Raw genomic sequence first — 21,366 nt, forward strand, 5'->3', positions numbered from 1 at the left:
AGATGCAGGCTCCAACACCCCCTGGACTTTCAGGAGAGAAGGAAAATAAAGGCCTTTTCCCCAAAGTTCCCACCCAGGTCTCTGGCCTCTGGAATGAGCTGAGCAAAATAGGTCAGTGTGGCTGTGGGTCTCTTTCAGGGAAGGACGCGGCATCTCTTTGATCACAAAATCAGGCCGTGGTCTGGCCTGTGGACTGTAAGCAAGTTCCCCATGGCTGTCATCAGGCCTGCAGGGACATCCTTCCAGCTGAACATGGCCTTTCCTTACCACTGAGCTTTGCCACCTCCCTGCAGAGTTGGGTCTCTTCCCCACTATGGGCTTGTGCACTGTTGACTTGCTGCCTCAACTGACCCACAGCCCTCTGTATGTCTGTGATAAGCCCGTGGAAGAAATGACCCTCAGGATTAGCCTGAGTGCTGCACTGAAAGCTCCTGAGAGCTGACCTGAGGTTTCTCTTCATGGCTGAATTGCACTGTAACTGGAGCCAAATTAACCATCAAGAAGAACAATGGACAGAAGCAATAAACACTAGACAAAGCCATGTCAACTCTCATTCTCCACTGGCCTGGGACCTCCAAGTGAAATGGCCTTAGGAACCTGGGACACACATGAATCATTTCCATGTTGGGTGGTGTGAATCTGGTGAAAAATGCCTGAGATGAAAGAGGCAGGGACCTCATGAGTAGCGAGGGCTCAAAAGTGGCCACTCCCAGGGGTTTGGATGTTTCAGGAACAAGGAATGTTTGTGGCCCCACAGGGCTCTGGAACACGGTATAAAAGGCTGCTCTGCTCCAGGCTCTGCATCCTGGTCTCTGGCCTCCCTTTCCTCGAGGAACAAGGTAAGCCTGAGTGCGCTCCATCCCTCCCTGTGGGCTGAACTGCTGCCATGGAGGCTGCCCAGGTTGATCCTTGGGCTGCCTCAGCTGGGCCCTGACACAGAACTGTTGAAGGGCCATCAGCCTTTCCATGCTGGTGCCTGGGGACAGCTGGGAAGAGGGGGCTTGTTTCCAGCAGAAGGGGATCAATGGGGCTCAGCCACAGGGGGATGTGCCCAGCAGAATTTGCACCTGCCCTGGTGGAACAAAATGTCCCAGTGCATGCCCGGCCATGTCTAACACGGCCATGTCTGTTGTGGAGATGGGCTGTGACCAGTCTTTGCACAGGAGCCTCCAAGCCCCTGTGCTGGGTCCTGTTCCTGAAGTGGGGCCGCGTTGCTGTGCCGTGCCACTGGGAGGGCACGAGGAGGGTGGCGGGAGCTGTAGGCACAGAGTGTGTTTTGAAGAGCAAATGTGTCCGTGGAGAGAGCTGAGGGACAGAGAGCCAGACTGATGGTGGGGCTGGTTGTTGCTCCCTGCTCTGTGTTGCAGCTTTGCCTCCTGCACCGAGAGATGTCTTGCTGCAGACCCTGTCCCCCACGGCCCTGCGGCCCCTGTGGCCCAACCCCCCTTGCAAGCAGCTGCAGTGAGCCCTGCATCGCCCGCTGCGCTGACTCCACGGTGTTCATCGAGCCTTCGCCCGTGGTGGTGACCCTGCCGGGCCCCATCCTCACCTCTTTCCCTCAGAGCACAGCCGTGGGATCCTCTCTGTCAGCTGCTGTGGGCAGCTCCCTCAGCACCGCGGGGGTTCCCATCTCTTCTGGGGGCTCCCTTGGCCTGGGGGGGTCAGGCCTGTGTCTGCCTTTCTCCCGCGGGCAGATCTGCTGAAGCCGGCCGATCTTCCCCTTTGTCCTTGCCTAATGGGCCCATCTCCTTCCCTCCCTGCTCCCCCACACGTCTTCCTTGGTCTCTCTTCTGTGCCACCGCTTTTGCTCCTTCTCATTAAAGCCTTTGAGCAGCATCTCTGGAGAGTCGTGGTCCTTTGTTCTGCTCCTCCCTCAGCTACCACCTGCTCTGCCAGGGTGAGCACTGGTTGCTGTCCTGACCTTGCCAGCAGCTGCACAAAAACTCCCAGAAATTACACCCGAGCACCAAAGCCTCAGACCCTGAGCTTGTGTCTCTAACCCGCAGATCATGGCTCTGGAGGTCCCCTTGCCAATTTTCTCCTGGTCCGAGTTAATACAAGTATTCTGAGTAACATTTCTCTCCTGTCAAAGCTTTTTCACAAAAGCATAGCAAATTCAATCTTCTCTTTTCTATTTCTGATCTTGGGACGTTCCAGTGGGATGAGTACAGCATTATGGGCTGGGAAGGACAAAAGCACTTCTTTCCATGAGTGGAGCTAGGCAGTGTGGCCTCAACAGAGTTTGATGGCAAAGTTCACTCCATCACACACTCATTGGGCAAAGCATTATGAGAATATGGAATTGAAATCAATGCCTAATGATCTATACAGAGACTGGATTCAGAAGTATATGGAATTGCAAAGGATATGCATACAGAATTATAAGGGTACAAAAGGGTTTAGCAGTGCTCGAGCCACAGTCACAGCAAGGACTTAATCACAATTTCACAGTGACAACATTCATACCATTATCAATTCTCTCTCACAAACACACATACAGACACTCCCTGTATTCAGATGTGTAAATAAACCTATCAAAAATGTCCCTTGGGCTCAGTGAAATGCTCACATCAAACCCCTTTGCGTTTCTCAACCAATCATAGGCTGTACTTAGAGGAGTGTGGGGTGATGTGTGTGTGCATCAAACCAGGCCTCATCATCACTGATGGCCTTTTGAGTAGCCCAGCTTTTCAGTTCTCAAGCTGCCAGAGATATTCCACCCCGAGGGACGTGCTGGCACCGTCTGCGGTGGTCCAGGAGCCTCCAGGAGCTTCACTCAGCACAGAGCTGTTTATAGGCTCACAAGATGATTTGCCTTAGTCATCAGAGATGGAACCTTACATTCCATCTCTGACACAATCCGTGGTGGTAGCTACTGGAAATAACTCCCAAGACATTTGGAATCTATTTCCAAAACTGCATCTACAATGGTGTTCTTCCACTAGGGCCATATTTCATTGAGAACTTTGAAGTTTTAATTCAGTTGAATCCTATCAAATGCTTTCCACCTGTCAAATTTTAAGGTTAAGATATTAGTTGAAAGGTAAAAGTTACACTAAAGTGCTGTCAAGGTTTTAGGCCGTGTTCCTTCATATCCTTGCCCTCACTGTCTTTTGTCACACACACACACACAAACAGACACACTCACAAACATACATACGCATTCTCTCGCCCTTTCCTAGATAGTTCTCAGTTCATTTCTGTTTAGATTGCATGGATTTTGTTTAGGTTTGTTGTTGCTTGTTTTTCCTTCATGTGCTATAACTGTCCTGTAAGTAGTAGAGTGAATCATGGCAAGGGAGTTCATTGAGCTTTCCTTTAATATTAAATGTGTCTTTTGCTGATATCTTTGCCAGTGATATTTGAAGCAATCTCACACACTCGTTTGTAAGAGGAGCCTTGGGCTGAAGTGCCTGGGTGTCGGTGTCGTGGCACAGGGTATGTGATGAGCAGCCAGGCAGGGCAGGAGCACGTAGTTGTGGCCGAGTGGTGAAGGCGATGGACTAGAAATCCATTGGGGTTTCCCCGCGCAGGTTCGAATCCTGCCAACTACGGGGCACACGCCCCTTTTGGGCTGCACAGGTCCCACCCCACAGCTGGCTGCCATGGACGGCAGCTGCAGCTGCCCAGAGGGCTCCTGCTCCTGCAGCCCTGCCTGTTCCCGCGGAGCAGCTGCTGGCAGGCAGCCTCGCCTGCCTCCTGAAGGGCTTTCTGCAGGCCACGGGAAAGCCTGATGAGGGGCACCTGTGAGGGCAGGGGACAAAACTCTGTGCTCTGCAGCCAAGCCCACCTGGTGTGGGGAAAATCCTGCAAGGGAAAGCAATCTCAGAGGTGTTGTCTGCATCAATGGAGAAGGAAAGGGGAATTGCAAAGTTCAGCACCACCTGGGGCTGATCATTTCATCACCTCGCATTGACACCAAGTGGGAAAGGCAAGAACTTGCACCGTGAAAACCAGCTTAGCACAAAGTGCCAAGAGCTCCGTTTCAGAGAGGAAGGGAGGGAGTGAGGGCCAGCAGTGGCCGGCAGCATCAGGCTGCGCCGAGGGCAATGGCAGCCAAGGCTCAGGAGGAGCAGAGTGGCGCAGCGGGAGCGTGCTGGGCCCATAACCCAGAGGTCGATGGATCAAAACCATCCTCTGCTAAGGCTCTTTTTTCACCAGCACTGCCTCACCCGACAGCTTTCACCCTTCTCGGGAAACTTGGCCTTAGCTCTCCTCTTCCCTCTGCTACTGCTTTTGGTGGAAATGATACAACTTCTCTAACTTTTAAAAGTAACTTTATTCAGGGTTCTGTTCACCTCCACCCAATGTAAGGGGAACCAATGCTTTTCTTCAAAAGATTCTGTTTACCCAAATTTAGGGTTTCCCTGGGTGAGGCCTGATATTTTCCTCTCATTAGTACTTATGCAGTTTGACTGGCTTGGGCTGGAGAAGAGAAGTCAAGGGGGCTTCTGCTATGTGAAGGGAACTTGCCATGGCGTGCCCTGAGTCAGAAAGAGCTTGTTGCAGTTTGAGAAAGAGAAGATTGTGTGTGGTTCTGAGCCAGGCACTTGTAAGAGAGGCCATGGGCGACTTGCAGAAGGAGCTGTGGTGCTGCCCTGAAGGATGGTGTGATTAGAGAGTGCCTGGAGGCCCTGCAGGAAGGCTGCACTTGGTGATAGATGTCCAAGGTGATGGAGAGAGAGTCAGGCAAGGCAAGGGGGCATGCAGCTGAGTGAGGCTGAGCACAGGGGCCAGAGGTGACCTGTGCAGAAGGTCCCATGGTGTAATGGTGAGCACTTTGGACTCTGAATCCAGTGATCTGAGTTCAAATGTCAGTGGGACCTCAGTCCTTTTGCTCCCTCAGGCTTTTCCTCAGCATGCTGACACACTCACAGCTCTCCTCTGCTGCTGCTTCACTTGTGGAGTGTTCTCAGATGAATCACACAGCAGCTGAGGTGGAGACCACCCACTCAAAAGGGATCAGGCACAGGAGGCTGCTCTGGGACTGCTCAGCTCCTATGTCACATGCATCCAAAAGCAAACTGAGACAGAGCTACACGCTGTGGACAGCTGCTCATAGGTTGGAGCATTCCCACAGTAACAGCAGGTTACTCTGTGTGGCATTACTGGTGGGTGCACCTGTGTCGACTGCTCCTTTCTTGCTCCTTTCCTGTGCGGCTCTTATTCCTCTCTTCCCTGCCAATGTCTTTCTATTGCTCTGCAATCAGTTCCAGGAGCTATGCCAACATTGGGCAGTGTCCCATCATTAGGGTTACATTAGCTGCCATGGCAGAGGAGACGACCTTCCTGGCAGAGCAGGTGGTAGCTGAGGGAGGAGCAGAACAAAGGACCACGACTCTCCAGAGATGCTGCTCAAAGGCTTTAATGAGAAGGAGCAAAAGCGGTGGCACAGAAGAGAGACCAAGGAAGACGTGTGGGGGAGCAGGGAGGGAAGGAGATGGGCCCATTAGGCAAGGACAAAGGGGAAGATCGGCCGGCTTCAGCAGATCTGCCCGCGGGAGAAAGGCAGACACAGGCCTGACCCCCCCAGGCCAAGGGAGCCCCCAGAAGAGATGGGAACCCCCGCGGTGCTGAGGGAGCTGCCCACAGCAGCTGACAGAGAGGATCCCACGGCTGTGCTCTGAGGGAAAGAGGTGAGGATGGGGCCCGGCAGGGTCACCACCACGGGCGAAGGCTCGATGAACACCGTGGAGTCAGCGCAGCGGGCGATGCAGGGCTCACTGCAGCTGCTTGCAAGGGGGGTTGGGCCACAGGGGCCGCAGGGCCGTGGGGGACAGGGTCTGCAGCAAGACATCTCTCGGTGCAGGAGGCAAAGCTGCAACACAGAGCAGGGAGCAACAACCAGCCCCACCATCAGTCTGGCTCTCTGTCCCTCAGCTCTCTCCACGGACACATTTGCTCTTCAAAACACACTCTGTGCCTACAGCTCCCGCCACCCTCCTCGTGCCCTCCCAGTGGCACGGCACAGCAACGCGGCCCCACTTCAGGAACAGGACCCAGCACAGGGGCTTGAAGGCTCCTGTGCAAAGACTGGTCACAGCCCATCTCCACAACAGACATGGCCGTGTTAGACATGGCCGTGTTAGACATGGCCGGGCATGCACTGGGACATTTTATTCCACCAGGGCAGGTGCAAATTCTGCTGGGCACATCCCCCTGTGGCTGAGCCCCATTGATCCCCTTCTGCTGGAAACAAGCCCCCTCTTCCCAGCTGTCCCCAGGCACCAGCATGGGAAGGCTGATGGCCCTTCAACAGTTCTGTGTCAGGGCCCAGCTGAGGCAGCCCAAGGATCAACCTGGGCAGCCTCCATGGCAGCAGTTCAGCCCACAGGGAGGGATGGAGCGCACTCAGGCTTACCTTGTTCCTCGAGGAAAGGGAGGCCAGAGACCAGGATGCAGAGCCTGGAGCAGAGCAGCCTTTTATACCGTGTTCCAGAGCCCTGTGGGGCCACAAACATTCCTTGTTCCTGAAACATCCAAACCCCTGGGAGTGGCCACTTGTGAGCCCTCGCTACTCATGAGGTCCCTGCCTCTTTCATCTCAGGCATTTTTCACCAGATTCACACCACCCAACATGGAAATGATTCATGTGTGTCCCAGGTTCCTAAGGCCATTTCACTTGGAGGTCCCAGGCCAGTGGAGAATGAGAGTTGACATGGCTTTGTCTAGTGTTTATTGCTTCTGTCCATTGTTCTTCTTGATGGTTAATTTGGCTCCAGTTACAGTGCAATTCAGCCATGAAGAGAAACCTCAGGTCATCTCTCAGGAGCTTTCAGTGCAGCACTCAGGCTAATCCTGAGGGTCATTTCTTCCACGGGCTTATCACAGACATACAGAGGGCTGTGGGTCAGTTGAAGCAGCAAGTCAACAGTGCACAAGCCCATAGTGGGGAAGAGACCCAACTCTGCAGGGAGGTGACAAAGCTCAGTGGTAAGGAAAGGCCATGTTCAGCTGGAAGGATGTCCCTGCAGGCCTGATGACAGCCATGGGGAACTTGCTTACAGTCCACAGGCCAGACCACGGCCTGATTTTGTGATCAAAGAGATGCCGCGTCCTTCCCTGAAAGAGACCCACAGCCACACTGACCTATTTTGCTCAGCTCATGCCAGAGGCCAGAGACCAGGGTGGGAACTTTGGGGAAAAGGCCTTTATTTTCCTTCTCTCCTGAAAGTCCAGGGGGTGTTGGAGCCTGCATCTCCATGCCCCCCTCCATGGCTTGCTCATCTCCACCAATTTGTACAAGAGCCGTGTCCTCAACCTCCATCACCCTCCTCAGCCCCTCAACATGTGAGGGGCTGCAGCCCTTCTGTTCTGCCTGGTCCTCTGGCATTGCCTCTCTCCATAAGAGATGCCCACCACCTCCCTTGTCCCCAGGGACACCAAATGGGGACATCAACCCACATGTAGCCCCTCAAGTGCCAGCAAAGTGCACCATCCATGGGGTGATAAGATTCCAGGCTTATGGGATGAGATCTGGACATGGACAGCGAGGAGCTCTCAGGATTAGGGGTGAACGCTCCCCAGGGGACATAGAGTGGAAGATCTGTTGGGACACACTTTCTCTCTGCTTTGCAGCCCTTCTGCCCCAAATTGTTCCTTGTAACTGGCAGGGACTTTTCTGAGAGTGGCAGTATTCAGAGGACAATGGGACAAGGCCCACAGCTTCCGGAGGCTACTTGCAAGTTTCATCTTCTAAGAACAGGAGCAGAGGACATCCAGTGGTCTCTCCCAGCCTCCATTATCCTGGGCTGCCTCCCATGACCCCTTAAGTAGCCACCAACAGGCAATGCCTTTTGGAAAGCTGCAGCAGCAGCACGGGATTACATGGACGTACAAGGTGTTTTGGGACTGGTCCTAAAAGGTCTGGAAATGCCCCTGACAAAGGCAGAAATTTTTGGGGAAAGAGCCTATGTGCTCTGGTATCCCTGGAATGCTGAGACCAGGGCATCATGTCCTCTCATTTCCACATCAGCATGATTCAGGTTTGCCTGAAGCTCAAGTTGGATTTTCCCAACTCTTCCACCTCACAGTGATTCCCACATGCTCTGCGAGACTGATCCAGTAGCCCTTTGAACTGTGAAATTAATTGAATGGGCAATGTGATGCCTGCCCCAGGAAAAGGAGCCATGAGCTTTGGGCTCCCTGCCCTCAGCCTCTTCCCCAATGATGCCATCCAGATCCTGGCCTCGGGGCTGAGCACACTGAGCAAAGTGGCTCAATTTGTGTGTGTTAAAATGGCTCAATTTGTCTTTCAGGGAGAGATGTAGGCATGACTTTGATCAGCTTCCTACGTGTTGATTTCCTTGTTTCCTAGAGGATCTCACCTACCCAAGCTGAGGCCAGAGCTGTGGTTGTAAAATGCAGGAGGGCCTTGTTTAGTTTTCAAGGGACACTCAGCTGTGGAGTTTCCCTGAGAGAGGCACTACTGCACCTGCTCTTGGCATCCTTCTCTCTAAATAGGAGTGATGTGGATTTTTTGGGGGATGGCCAGTCATTGCACCTAGATTGGATGGATGGTGGCACTCAAGGACTTGTGGTCTAGAGCTCGATGTCCAACTCGAGGGGTGTCCAACCAGTGATAAGAGTGGATTCTCTGGGTTTGGTGATGGAAATATTTTGAGGACTATTTAATACCTTGTTGGGAGACATGGAGGGAGGGATTGAGTGGATCCTCAGCAGGTTTGTGGATGACATTGAGCTGAGTGATGGGGTTGATACTCTAGAGGAAGGGATGCCATCCAGAGGAACGTGGACAGGATGGAGAGGTGGGTCTGTGCAAAGATCATGAAGCTTAACAAGGTCAAGTGCCAAGGTCAGGGTAACCCCAAACATGGACACAGGCTAGGCCACGAGTGGATTGAGAGCAGCCCTGCAGAGAAGGACTTGCAGGTGGTTGAAATACAGAACATGAACCTGCACTGCCTGCTAGCAGCCCAGTGCAAAAATCCAATCATATTCTGGGCTGCATCCTGAGCCATGTGGCCAGCAGATCCAGGGAGGGGATTGTCCTGCTCTGCGTGGCACTCATGGCACCATAGCTGGGTACTGCCTCCAGCTCTAGGACCCACAGCCTAAGAAACACACACACCTGCTACAGGGGGTCCAGAGAAGCCACAAAGATCATCAGGCAAATGGAGCCATTGTACTGTGAGGACAGGGTGAGATGGTTGGGGTTTTGTAACGAAGAGAAGGGAAAAAAGAGAAGAGAAGAGAAGAGAAGAGAAGAGAAGAGAAGAGAAGAGAAGAGAAGAGAAGAGAAGAGAAGAGAAGAGAAGAGAAGAGAAGAGAAGAGAAGAGAAGAGAAGAGAAGAGAAGAGAAGAGATATCTTCCAGGAGAAATTCAGTTGAGAAATGGAAGGACACTATATTGGGGTGTGTAGGGATGGGTCAAGGCCTACAGCTTTGAAAATGATTGAATGTATATTTAGATTGGATAGTGCAAAGGAATCCTTTCCTATGAGAGGGACGAGACAGTGCAAAAGGTTGTGAGAGAAGTTGTAAAAGCTGTTTAAGACGGCCCAAGCTAGATGATTTTAATGTCCATTCCATCCCAAAGTGATGTTAAGAGTCATTGAACAATTCTGGGTTGCACGTAGCGAGAGACCAATATTTGAGATGAAAGAGGCAGGGACCTCATGAGTAGCGAGGGCTCACAAGTGGCCACTCCCAGGGGTTTGGATGTTTCAGGAACAAGGAATGTTTGTGGCCCCACAGGGCTCTGGAACACGGTATAAAAGGCTGCTCTGCTCCAGGCTCTGCATCCTGGTCTCTGGCCTCCCTTTCCTCGAGGAACAAGGTAAGCCTGAGTGCGCTCCATCCCTCCCTGTGGGCTGAACTGCTGCCATGGAGGCTGCCCAGGTTGATCCTTGGGCTGCCTCAGCTGGGCCCTGACACAGAACTGTTGAAGGGCCATCAGCCTTTCCATGCTGGTGCCTGGGGACAGCTGGGAAGAGGGGGCTTGTTTCCAGCAGAAGGGGATCAATGGGGCTCAGCCACAGGGGGATGTGCCCAGCAGAATTTGCACCTGCCCTGGTGGAACAAAATGTCCCAGTGCATGCCCGGCCATGTCTAACACGGCCATGTCTGTTGTGGAGATGGGCTGTGACCAGTCTTTGCACAGGAGCCTCCAAGCCCCTGTGCTGGGTCCTGTTCCTGAAGTGGGGCCGCGTTGCTGTGCCGTGCCACTGGGAGGGCACGAGGAGGGTGGCGGGAGCTGTAGGCACAGAGTGTGTTTTGAAGAGCAAATGTGTCCGTGGAGAGAGCTGAGGGACAGAGAGCCAGACTGATGGTGGGGCTGGTTGTTGCTCCCTGCTCTGTGTTGCAGCTTTGCCTCCTGCACCGAGAGATGTCTTGCTGCAGACCCTGTCCCCCACGGCCCTGCGGCCCCTGTGGCCCAACCCCCCTTGCAAGCAGCTGCAGTGAGCCCTGCATCGCCCGCTGCGCTGACTCCACGGTGTTCATCGAGCCTTCGCCCGTGGTGGTGACCCTGCCGGGCCCCATCCTCACCTCTTTCCCTCAGAGCACAGCCGTGGGATCCTCTCTGTCAGCTGCTGTGGGCAGCTCCCTCAGCACCGCGGGGGTTCCCATCTCTTCTGGGGGCTCCCTTGGCCTGGGGGGGTCAGGCCTGTGTCTGCCTTTCTCCCGCGGGCAGATCTGCTGAAGCCGGCCGATCTTCCCCTTTGTCCTTGCCTAATGGGCCCATCTCCTTCCCTCCCTGCTCCCCCACACGTCTTCCTTGGTCTCTCTTCTGTGCCATCGCTTTTGCTCCTTCTCATTAAAGGCTTTGAGCAGCATCTCTGGAGAGTCGTGGTCCTTTGTTCTGCTCCTCCCTCAGCTACCACCTGCTCTGCCAGGAAGGTCCTCTCCTCTGCCATGGCAGCAAATGTAATCCTAATGATGGGACACTGCCCAATGTTGGCAGAGCTCCTGGAACTGATTGCAGAGCAATAGAAAGACATTGGCAGGGAAGAGAGGAATAAGAGCCGCACAGGAAAGGAGCAAGAAAGGAGCAGTCGACACAGGTGCACCCACCAGTAATGCCACACAGAGTAACCTGCTGTTACTGTGGGAATGTTCCAACCTATGAGCAGCTGTCCACAGCGTGTAGCTCTGTCTCAGTTTGCTTTTGGATGCATGTGACATAGGAGCTGAGCAGTCCCAGAGCAGCCTCCTGTGCCTGATCCCTTTTGAGTGGGTGGTCTCCACCTCAGCTGCTGTGTGATTCATCTGAGAACACTCCACAAGTGAAGCAGCAGCAGAGGAGAGCTGTGAGTGTTCGCATGCTGAGGAAAAGCCTGAGGGAGCAAAAGGACTGAGGTCCCACTGAGATTTGAACTCAGATCGCTGGATTCAGAGTCCAGAGTGCTCACCATTACACCATGGGACCTTCTGCACAGGTCACCTCTGGCCCCTGTGCTCAGCCTCACTCAGCTGCTGCCCCCTTGCCTTGCCTGACTCTCTCTCCATCACCTTGGACATCTATCACCAAGTGCAGCCTTCCTGCAGGGCCTCCAGGCACTCTCTAATCACACCATCCTTCAGGGCAGCACCACAGCTCCTTCTGCAAGTCGCCCATGGCCTCTCTTACAAGTGCCTGGCTCAGAACCACACACAATCTTCTCTTTCTCAAACTGCAACAAGCTCTTTCTGACTCAGGCATGCCATGGCAAGTTACCTTCACATAGCAGAAGCCCCCTTGACTTCTCCAGCCCAAGCCAGTCAAGCTGCATAAGGACTAATGAGAGGAAAATATCAGGCCTCACCCAGGGAAACCCTAAATTTGGGTAAACAGAATCTTTTGAAGAAAAGCATTGGTTCCCCTTACATTGGGTGGAGGTGAACAGAACCCTGAATAAAGTTACTTTTAAAAGTTAGAGAAGTTGTATCATTTCCACCAAAAGCAGTAGCAGAGGGAAGAGGAGAGCTAAGGCCAAGTTTCCCGAGAAGGGTGAAAGCTGTCGGGTGAGGCAGTGCTGGTGAAAAAAGAGCCTTAGCAGAGGATGGTTTCGATCCATCGACCTCTGGGTTATGGGCCCAGCACGCTCCCGCTGCGCCACTCTGCTCCTCCTGAGCCTTGGCTGCCATTGCCCTCGGCGCAGCCTGATGCTGCCGGCCACTGCTGGCCCTCACTCCCTCCCTTCCTCTCTGAAACGGAGCTCTTGGCACTTTGTGCTAAGCTGGTTTTCACGGTGCAAGTTCTTGCCTTTCCCACTTGGTGTCAATGCGAGGTGATGAAATGATCAGCCCCAGGTGGTGCTGAACTTTGCAATTCCCCTTTCCTTCTCCATTGATGCAGACAACACCTCTGAGATTGCTTTCCCTTGCAGGATTTTCCCCACACCAGGTGGGCTTGGCTGCAGAGCACAGAGTTTTGTCCCCTGCCCTCACAGGTGCCCCTCATCAGGCTTTCCCGTGGCCTGCAGAAAGCCCTTCAGGAGGCAGGCGAGGCTGCCTGCCAGCAGCTGCTCCGCGGGAACAGGCAGGGCTGCAGGAGCAGGAGCCCTCTGGGCAGCTGCAGCTGCCGTCCATGGCAGCCAGCTGTGGGGTGGGACCTGTGCAGCCCAAAAGGGGCGTGTGCCCCGTAGTTGGCAGGATTCGAACCTGCGCGGGGAAACCCCAATGGATTTCTAGTCCATCGCCTTCACCACTCGGCCACAACTACGTGCTCCTGCCCTGCCTGGCTGCTCATCACATACCCTGTGCCATGACACCGACACCCAGGCACTTCAGCCCAAGGCTCCTCTTACAAACGAGTGTGTGAGATTGCTTCAAAAATCACTGGCAAAGATATCAGCAAAAGACACATTTAATATTAAAGGAAAGCTCAATGAACTCCCTTGCCATGATTCACTCTACTACTTACAGGACAGTTATAGCACATGAAGGAAAAACAAGCAACAACAAACCCAAACAAAATCCATGCAATCTAAACAGAAATGAACTGAGAACTATCTAGGAGAGGGCGAGAGAATGTGTTTGTATGTTTGTGAGTGAGTGTGTGTGTGTGTGTGTGTGTGACAAAAGACAGTGAGGGCAAGGATATGAAGGAACACGGCCTAAAACCTTGACAGCACTTTACCGCAACTTTTACCTTACAACTAATATCTTAACCTTAAAATTTTATAGAGGGATAACACTTGATAGGATTCAACTGAATTAAAACTTCAAAGTTCTCAATGAAATATGGCCCTAGTGGAAGAACACCATTGTAGATGCAGTTTTGGAAATAGATTCCAAATGTCTTGGGAGTTATTTCCAGTAGCTACCACCACGGATTGTGTCAGAGATGGAATGTAAGGTTCCATCTCTGATGACTAAGGCAAATCATCTTGTGAGCCTATAAACAGCTCTGTGCTGAGTGAAGCTCCTGGAGGCTCCTGGACCACAGCAGACGGTGCCAGCACGTCCCTCGGGGTGGAATATCTCTGGCAGCTTGAGAACTGTAAAGCTGGGCTACTCAAAAGGCCATCAGTGATGATGAGGCCTGGTTTGATGCACACACACATCACCCCACACTCCTCTAAGTACAGCCTATGATTGGTTGAGAAACGCAAAGGGGTTTGATGTGAGCATTTCACTGAGCCCAAGGGACATTTTTGATAGGTTTATTTACACATCTGAATACAGGGAGTGTCTGTATGTGTGTTTGTGAGAGAGAATTGATAATGGTATGAATGTTGTCACTGTGAAATTGTGATTAAGTCCTTGCTGTGACTGTGGCTCGAGCACTGCTAATCCCTTTTGTACCCTTATAATTCTGTATGCATATCCTTTGCAATTCCATATACTTCTGAATCCAGTCTCTGTATAGATCATTAGGCATTGGTTTCAATTCAATATTCTCATAATGCTTTGCCCAATGAGTGTGTGATGGAGTGAACTTTGCCATCAAACTCTGTTGAGGCCACACTGCCTAGCTCCACTCATGGAAAGAAGTGCTTTTGTCCTTCCCAGCCCATAATGCTGTACTCATCCCACTGGAACGTCCCAAGATCAGAAATAGAAAAGAGAAGATTGAATTTGCTATGCTTTTGTGAAAAAGCTTTGACAGGAGAGAAATGTTACTCAGAATACTTGTATTAACTCGGACCAGGAGAAAATTGGCAAGGGGACCTCCAGAGCCATGATCTGCGGGTTAGAGACACAAGCTCAGGGTCTGAGGCTTTGGTGCTCAGGTGTAATTTCTGGGAGTTTTTGTGCAGCTGCTGGCAAGGTCAGGACAGCAACCAGTGCTCACCCTGGCAGAGCAGGTGGTAGCTGAGGGAGGAGCAGAACAAAGGACCACGACTCTCCAGAGATGCTGCTCAAAGGCTTTAATGAGAAGGAGCAAAAGCGGTGGCACAGAAGAGAGACCAAGGAAGACGTGTGGGGGAGCAGGGAGGGAAGGAGATGGGCCCATTAGGCAAGGACAAAGGGGAAGATCGGCCGGCTTCAGCAGATCTGCCCGCGGGAGAAAGGCAGACACAGGCCTGACCCCCCCAGGCCAAGGGAGCCCCCAGAAGAGATGGGAACCCCCGCGGTGCTGAGGGAGCTGCCCACAGCAGCTGACAGAGAGGATCCCACGGCTGTGCTCTGAGGGAAAGAGTTGAGGATGGGGCCCGGCAGGGTCACCACCACGGGCGAAGGCTCGATGAACACCGTGGAGTCAGCGCAGCGGGCGATGCAGGGCTCACTGCAGCTGCTTGCAAGGGGGGTTGGGCCACAGGGGCCGCAGGGCCGTGGGGGACAGGGTCTGCAGCAAGACATCTCTCGGTGCAGGAGGCAAAGCTGCAACACAGAGCAGGGAGCAACAACCAGCCCCACCATCAGTCTGGCTCTCTGTCCCTCAGCTCTCTCCACGGACACATTTGCTCTTCAAAACACACTCTGTGCCTACAGCTCCCGCCACCCTCCTCGTGCCCTCCCAGTGGCACGGCACAGCAACGCGGCCCCACTTCAGGAACAGGACCCAGCACAGGGGCTTGAAGGCTCCTGTGCAAAGACTGGTCACAGCCCATCTCCACAACAGACATGGCCGTGTTAGACATGGCCGGGCATGCACTGGGACATTTTGTTCCACCAGGGCAGGTGCAAATTCTGCTGGGCACATCCCCCTGTGGCTGAGCCCCATTGATCCCCTTCTGCTGGAAACAAGCCCCCTCTTCCCAGCTGTCCCCAGGCACCAGCATGGAAAGGCTGATGGCCCTTCAACAGTTCTGTGTCAGGGCCCAGCTGAGGCAGCCCAAGGATCAACCTGGGCAGCCTCCATGGCAGCAGTTCAGCCCACAGGGAGGGATGGAGCGCACTCAGGCTTACCTTGTTCCTCGAGGAAAGGGAGGCCAGAGACCAGGATGCAGAGCCTGGAGCAGAGCAGCCTTTTATACCGTGTTCCAGAGCCCTGTGGGGCCACAAACATTCCTTGTTCCTGAAACATCCAAACCCCTGGGAGTGGCCACTTGTGAGCCCTCGCTATTCATGAGGTCCCTGCCTCTTTCATCTCAGGCATTTTTCACCAGATTCACACCACCCAACATGGAAATGATTCATGTGTGTCCCAGGTTCCTAAGGCCATTTCACTTGGAGGTCCCAGGCCAGTGGAGAATGAGAGTTGACATGGCTTTGTCTAGTGTTTATTGCTTCTGTCCATTGTTCTTCTTGATGGTTAATTTGGCTCCAGTTACAGTGCAATTCAGCCATGAAGAGAAACCTCAGGTCAGCTCTCAGGAGCTTTCAGTGCAGCACTCAGGCTAATCCTGAGGGTCATTTCTTCCACGGGCTTATCACAGACATACAGAGGGCTGTGGGTCAGTTGAGGCAGCAAGTCAACAGTGCACAAGCCCATAGTGGGGAAGAGACCCAACTCTGCAGGGAGGTGGCAAAGCTCAGTGGTAAGGAAAGGCCATGTTCAGCTGGAAGGATGTCCCTGCAGGCCTGATGACAGCCATGGGGAACTTGCTTACAGTCCACAGGCCAGACCACGGCCTGATTTTGTGATCAAAGAGATGCCGTGTCCTTCCCTGAAAGAGACCCACAGCCACACTGACCTATTTTGCTCAGCTTATTGCAGAGGCCAGAGACCTGGTTGGTGGCTTTGGGGAAATGGATGAGGGCAGGGAGCCAAAAGCCCATGGCTCTTTTTTCTGGGTCTGGCATGGAGTTTCCCATTCCATGCATTTTACATTTCAAAGGGACATTGGATCAGTCTCCCCAGAGCACGTGGGTGTCATCACGATGTGGAAGAGCTGGGAAAATCCCTGAGCTCCAGGCAAATCTGAGTCACCCAGTGTGGACTTGAGTGGAATGGGTGCCACACACTCAGGCACTCAGGGGATAACAGAGCTCATATCCTCAATGTCCTGCTGCCATGAAGGGTATTCCCCCACCTTTTCTCCCTGTTCAAGCATCACCTGGTGCTTCTCTGCAATCTCCTGCATTTGCTGTCTCCCAAGGCATGGTCTTTTGGTGACTGCTCCAGGGCTGTAGTGACTCAGAGTACTCCAGATCAACCCCAGAAGGTCTGGCTGGAACTCTGGAGGTCTTGTGCTCCTCTCAACTGCTCTGGGCAGATCAAACTGCCCCGGTTCCTCAGCAGGCTCTGGGCCTTATCCTGCTGACTTCTAAGCAATGTCACAGCTCAAGAAAAGGTCACTATCCCTTGTGCAGCTCTCCTAGGCCTGTCCCATATCTTCCCCCAGGCAGCCTTGAGATTTCCTTTCTTGCAACTTGTGATTGCTGCCTCTTGCCCTTTGACAGTGCATGTCTCAGGAGAGTTTGGCTCCCTTCTCTCCAGAAAGTCCAGGACGTGCTGGAGTCATCAGCTCCATGCCCCCCTCCACACCTTGCTCATCTCCACCACCTTAAACACGAGCAGTGCCCTCAACCTCCCCCCACGTGTCAGGGGCTGCAGCCCTTCTGTTCTGCCTGGTCCTCTGGCATTGCCTCTCTCCATAAGAGATGCCCACTACCTCCCTTGTCCCCAGGGACACCAAATGGGGACATCAACCCACATGTAGCCCCTCAAGTGCCAGCAAAGGGCACCATCCATGGGGTGATAAGATTCCAGGCTTATGGGATGAGATCTGGACATGGACAGCGAGGAGCTCTCAGGATTAGGGGTGAATGCTCCCCAGGGGACATAGAGTGGAAGATCTGTTGGGACACACTTTCTCTCTGCTTTGCAGCCCTTCTGCCCCAAATTGTTCCTTGTAACTGGCAGGGACTTTTCTGACAGTGGCAGTATTCAGAGGACAATGGGACAAGGCCCACAGCTTCTGGAGGCTACTGGCAAGTTTCTTCTTCTAAGAACAGGAGCAGAGGACATCCAGTGGTCTCTCCCAACCTCCATTATCCTGGGCTGCCTCCCATGACCCCTTAAGTAGCCACCAACAGGCAATGCCTTTTGGAAAGCTGCAGCAGCAGCACGGGATTACATGGATGTACAAGGTGTTTTGGGACTGGTCCTAAAAGGTCTGGAAATGCCCCTGACAAAGGCAGAAATTTTTGGGGAAAGAGCCTATGTGCTCTGGTATCCCTGGAATGCTGAGACCAGGGCATCATGTCCTCTCATTTCCACATCAGCATGATTCAGGTTTGCCTGAAGCTCAAGTTGGATTTTCCCAACTCTTCCACCTCACAGTGATTCCCACATGCTCTGCGAGACTGATCCAGTAGCCCTTTGAACTGTGAAATTAATTGAATGGGCAAAGTCATGCCTGCCCCAGGAAAAGGAGCCATGAGCTTTGGGCTCCCTGCCCTCAGCCTCTTCCCCAATGATGCCATCCAGATCCTGGCCTCGGGGCTGCGCACACTGAGCAAAGTGGCTCAATTTGTGTGTGTTAAAATGGCTCAATTTGTCTTTCAGGGAGAGATGTAGGCATGACTTTGATCAGCTTCCTACGTGTTGATTTCCTTGTTTCCTAGAGGATCTCACCTACCCAAGCTGAGGCCAGAGCTGTGGTTGTAAAATGCAGGAGGGTCTTGTTTAGTTTTCAAGGGACACTCAGCTGTGGAGATTTCCTGAGACAGGCACTACTGCACCTGCTCTTGGCATCCTTCTCTCTAAATAGGAGTGACATGGATTTTAGAGGTGTTGTCCACTGAGTTAACATGGAATTGTTTGGATGGTGGCACTCAAGACTTGTGGTCTAGAGCTAGATGTCCAACTCGAATGGTTTCCAACCAGTGATGCCCGTGCCCATTGCAAAAATCCAATCATATTCTGGGCTGCATCCTGAGCTCTGGCCAGCAGATCCAGGGAGGGGATTGTCCTGCTCTGCGTGGCACTCATGGCACCATAGCTGGGTACTGCCTCCAGCTCTAGGACCCACAGCCTAAGAAACACACACACCTGCTACAGGGGGTCCAGACAAGCCACAAAGATCATCAGGCAAATGGAGCCATTGTACTGTGAGGACAGGGTGAGAAGGCTTGGGTTGTATAGTGCAGAGAAGGACAATAGCAGCACGTCAGTGCCATATTCACAGTTTCCAAGGAGAAGAGGGACTGGCAGGGGTGGTGCCATGGGGCCTGGGAGTGAAGTCCGGTCGTCCTGGGGTGAGAGTGGGATCGGGGTCCCAACGGGTGGGCAGCTATTCAATGTCCCTTTCAAGTGTTGGGACGAGTGGCCTGCTGGTACCACTGAGCAAGGAGGATTACAGAGTTTTTGGGGGCACATGCAGCCACAGCACCAATGGCAGCTGTGGGCAGCTGGGGTAGGCACCGTGCAAAAGTGTCTGGCATGGCATGGGGACAGCATGGGAATCACCATCAGGTAATTGAGTGGGGCTGGGCTTTATGGTATTAGTTTGCCAGGGCTCAGATTCCCAGCTGAGATGAACCACACCTGATGGCTTTTTAGCACTGCAAGAGCGGAGATGGCCCTGAGTACGGATTTTCAGATTCTTATGTCTTTTTGGTGGCAGGGGGTTGCTGTGGAGATTGGTCCACCCCACTTTCCTTCCTTCCTCCCTCCCTCTCTGGATCTGTTCCCAGGATGGCAGTAACTACACAAAAGGGGCACCCAGAAATTGGACGTTTCTGTCCCAGGAGACCATTTTATCTTCTAGAGCATTTTTTGTATGGGACAGCTGCTGGATGTTGGAAAAACACCTGTGAGAGGAGAAAACTGCAACAGCACATACATGTGAGAAGGAAGGTGTGTAGTCCTAGTAAGCTGTATACAATTTCAGTGCTGCTAAGAGAAGGGGTAACTTAGGGATGTTTTCTGTCCTGATACCTCCTTCTCTGTAAGATATAGCTGCTTGGACTCAGATACTGAAGGTGTGTGAAAGTGATTGCACTGTGAGTATCAGGTTTCAGAGGCAAGAGGAAAGGTCAGCAAATGCTTTCTGTCCTGGGACATGTCTCAGTCCGAACTACAACAGGAAATACTTCACTTTAGCCATGGACTGTCACCTTGAGAGAATGTGACGAATACTATATATGCAGTTGGGAAGGAAAGTGCACAGCACCTGTGTGTTTCATCTAGTTTACGGACTGTAAAGGGACTATAAAAGCCAGCACTGGCTTTTTTGCTCTCAGAATTTTTCTTTGGGAGCAGCTGCTGGATGTTTTGAAGGCTTTGGGATCTGCAATAGTGAGAGGGTAAGATGGTATGTAGAGCTTGAAGCAAAGTGCAGATATCCAGGGAGCTGGATGCAGTCCAGTGGGTGCAAGTTACATGTTGAGCAGCTGATGGCACAGAAAAGCTCCTAAAAGAAAGGAGCAGTTCTGCAATTGCCTTTTCTTTTGCAGCCTATTAACTGCACAGCCAACAATGAAACTATTCTTCGTCCTTTCCTGCTAATGTGGGATCCCATTCTGTCAGTCTCCAAGAGCCAGGATGCACAGCAGAGCTCTTCCACGAATGGGGCCGGGCCAGAAAAGTGCTTGGCTTTGTCCTAGGCACTGTCAGCGCTCATCAAAACAACCACACGATGGTGATGTCGACTTGCAAAAGAAGCCGACCCCGGCTCCAAACCATCCAAGCACAGAGCCAAGTTGGAAATGTCCCTCTCTCATACCTACTGTGTCAGGATAAAAAGATTTTGCTGATCTTCCTCTTCCAAGTCCAAACTCTTCTTTGCACCACACTCAAACAGCAGCACGAACTCATTTGCTCTAACAAAGCTTTTCACTCTTGCAGAGTCCAGCCACAAACTTGAAAACATCTGGCAAAAACAGAGCTCACTAAAGTGCCAGCTGAGAAAGCTCTTGCCTGCAACTTCAACCGCACCCACTGAACTACCAGCACACATCCTGCTATCAGCACTTTCCTTCCCAGCTCTAAGTACCATCCTTCAGTCTCACAAAGTGAGGATCCAAACAGAAGAGCACCAGGGACTGCTCACACACTGGAGCTGCCAGGACAAAGAGCTCAAGAGCTTGGCCTTTGCATTCCCCCTGAAAGTTCAACAGCTCTAACCCAGAGAACTGCCTATTGGGAAAAGCATTTAAAATCATGAAGACCACCCAAAGTGCAGATCCAAACTCGCTTTCTTTGTCAAAGAGAGGAGCTAGAAGGCCATCTGAAAAGAAATAGCATTCCCTCCTCCAAAATGTACAACATCCAGGGACTGATCCCTTATATGTGCTGGAACAGTTACTGGGCATTACCCTGCACTAGATCAGCTACACCAAGACTAAGCAAGCTGCTCACCTTGTCCAAAAGAAGCGTCCTGCCTGAATTTCAGAAGGCCACCTCTGAGAAGTGGAAACCACATGCCAAATTGAATCTTTCAGGAGACCACCTTCCAAAGATGGATACTGACTCCCTAATTGTACAAATCAAGGCAGTGCTTCCACACCAAATGTACCAGGACAGAATGCTGCTGCTGCCCTTGACCTGCACAAGGCAGCTACTTTACCTGCACCCCCAACACTGCAGCTATGTGCTTTCCTTCCCATGAAAAAGCACTGCCATTCTCCTTCAGGAATTTAGCAAGCAGAAGTTGCATACAGCCTCCAGTATTGCATAGATCCAACAATTGCTCCTACTCAGAAGGGGACAGGACAGAAATGTCTTGCTGGACTATTCCTCCCCATGGTACCTTAACAGCTGCTCCACCAACACTGACACTGTGTCCTTTTTTCCCCGAGGAAAGGCACTCTGAGTTACTTCACCTTGCCTTGTCTTCAGCACCTTGCTTAGTTTTTCCTGGCCTACCCTTGCTTTGCTTGCCTTGCCTATGTCTCCCTTGCCTTGTCCTACCTACAATCTCTTTGCTTTGCCTTGCCTACCACTCTGTTGCTTGCCTTCCAAGGCAATGCAAACCAAGTGTGGGCAAGTCAATGGAGAGGTAGGCAAGGCCAGAGTAGTGAGGGGAAAGCAAATGCAGTGGTAGGCAAGAGAAAGCCCAGATGTTCTAGGCAAGGCCTGTCATAGGA

The 21,366-nt window shown here is 52.4% G+C and overlaps 6 non-coding genes across 6 annotated transcripts; 3 read left to right on the forward strand and 3 right to left on the reverse strand.

The window, feature by feature from the left end:
• The first annotated feature begins 3,472 nt into the window (after nt 1-3,472).
• On the forward strand, nt 3,473-3,554 carry TRNAS-AGA (transfer RNA serine (anticodon AGA)). The gene has a single exon. It is a non-coding gene; the product is annotated as a tRNA-Ser (tRNA).
• A 517-nt stretch (nt 3,555-4,071) lies between these two features.
• TRNAM-CAU (transfer RNA methionine (anticodon CAU)) lies at nt 4,072-4,143 on the forward strand. Its single transcript has one exon. It is a non-coding gene; the product is annotated as a tRNA-Met (tRNA).
• A 611-nt stretch (nt 4,144-4,754) lies between these two features.
• On the forward strand, nt 4,755-4,826 carry TRNAQ-CUG (transfer RNA glutamine (anticodon CUG)). The gene has a single exon. It is a non-coding gene; the product is annotated as a tRNA-Gln (tRNA).
• A 6,491-nt stretch (nt 4,827-11,317) lies between these two features.
• Nucleotides 11,318-11,389, reverse strand: TRNAQ-CUG (transfer RNA glutamine (anticodon CUG)). The gene has a single exon. It is a non-coding gene; the product is annotated as a tRNA-Gln (tRNA).
• A 604-nt stretch (nt 11,390-11,993) lies between these two features.
• On the reverse strand, nt 11,994-12,065 carry TRNAM-CAU (transfer RNA methionine (anticodon CAU)). The gene has a single exon. It is a non-coding gene; the product is annotated as a tRNA-Met (tRNA).
• A 517-nt stretch (nt 12,066-12,582) lies between these two features.
• On the reverse strand, nt 12,583-12,664 carry TRNAS-AGA (transfer RNA serine (anticodon AGA)). The gene has a single exon. It is a non-coding gene; the product is annotated as a tRNA-Ser (tRNA).
• Nucleotides 12,665-21,366: the final 8,702 nt, after the last annotated feature.

Source organism: Sturnus vulgaris, chromosome 10, assembly GCF_052056855.1.
Source record: "Sturnus vulgaris isolate bStuVul1 chromosome 10, bStuVul1.hap1, whole genome shotgun sequence".
Classification (NCBI taxonomy): Eukaryota; Metazoa; Chordata; class Aves; order Passeriformes; family Sturnidae; genus Sturnus; species Sturnus vulgaris.